This window comes from Limulus polyphemus, unplaced genomic scaffold (genome assembly GCF_000517525.1).
Source record: "Limulus polyphemus unplaced genomic scaffold, Limulus_polyphemus-2.1.2 Scaffold142, whole genome shotgun sequence".
Taxonomy (NCBI): domain Eukaryota; kingdom Metazoa; phylum Arthropoda; class Merostomata; order Xiphosura; family Limulidae; genus Limulus; species Limulus polyphemus.
The window spans coordinates 37797-39050 of record NW_013665752.1 but is presented as its reverse complement, the minus strand read 5'-3'; positions in this window follow the sequence as shown (position 1 = coordinate 39050).

Below are 1254 nucleotides of genomic sequence, written 5' to 3'. Positions count from 1 at the left end.
TAATCTCTCTCTTGTTTATTTTGCTGCTCGAGCTGCCACTGTTGCAGGTTTTCTTGCAACTGCTGTTGTCTCTCTTCTTGTTTCTTTTCTTTTTCCTCCAACAACTGCTCTAATACCTTTTGTTTATTTTGCTGTTCCAGCCGCCACTGTTGTAGGTTCTCTTGCAACTGCTGTTGTCTCTCATCTTGTTTCTTTACTTTTTCCTCACACAGCTGCTGTAATCTCTCTTCCTGTTTCTTTTATTTTTCCTCCAACAACTGCTGTAATCTCTTTCCTTGTTTCTTTTGCTGCTCTTGTATTGCGGCCATGAAGTCTGCTAAGCTGTAGTTTGATTTGCCGCTTCTCGTTTTTATTTTTTTGTCCCACTCTCTGACACCAATTTTTACGTCTCTGGTCGTTAGTTAATTTTCAGTAAAAATTCTTTCCGAAGAAACTAGCGATACAAGTCCTTTCTTAAATAAAACTGGTTTATTCTTTCTGAATACAACTTTGCAATACACTTAATTTTTGCAGTCACGCTATAACAAACGCTATGATTCACAACGAACGTCCCATGTGCTCGACTCAACAACATGTCTCTCTCTGTCTGCAGTTCAATTACTTATCACATTGTTGCCGTCACGTCTTGACCGTCTTATATATAAAAGAATACCGAAATCTAATAAACGCTAGAGCATTCAGGAAGGGACAGGATCCTTCTAAAAGTTAATGACGTGTTACTAGCGTCACGTGACTTCCGCTGTCGTAACACTATTAAAATATGGATTATTAGCTAAAATGTTATGCTATTCTAATTGGTATAACATAAACAAAACTTTTTAATGTAAGACACTAAAACCTTGTGTCATGTGGAGTAAAAAATACCGGGGCGATAGGGTTAACATTAATGTTTACTGTGGCCTCAGTGAATTTTTTTTTTGTGCCCATGATGCCCTTGAAGACGAGAGAAAAATCCGAGGCCAAATGGCATTGCCTAAAAATGATGAATTTCTTGGCCTGTTCAAATGTTTGGTAGTTTATACCAATCACTGCATTCATGGTCCGATGGACCAGGACACTGCTCAGTTATTTCCTTGCCGTGTTTCCTGAACTGCATGATGATTCTGTTGACTGTTGAAAGCGGGATTCCCAAATTCTGCTAAATTTGCCGCTGACTTATTCCACCACCTGCTTGACCAACTATACTTCCTCTAACAAAATCTGACAATGCGAGAGAACCTTGAGTTCTAGGCATATTGTAGCACAAGATAATTA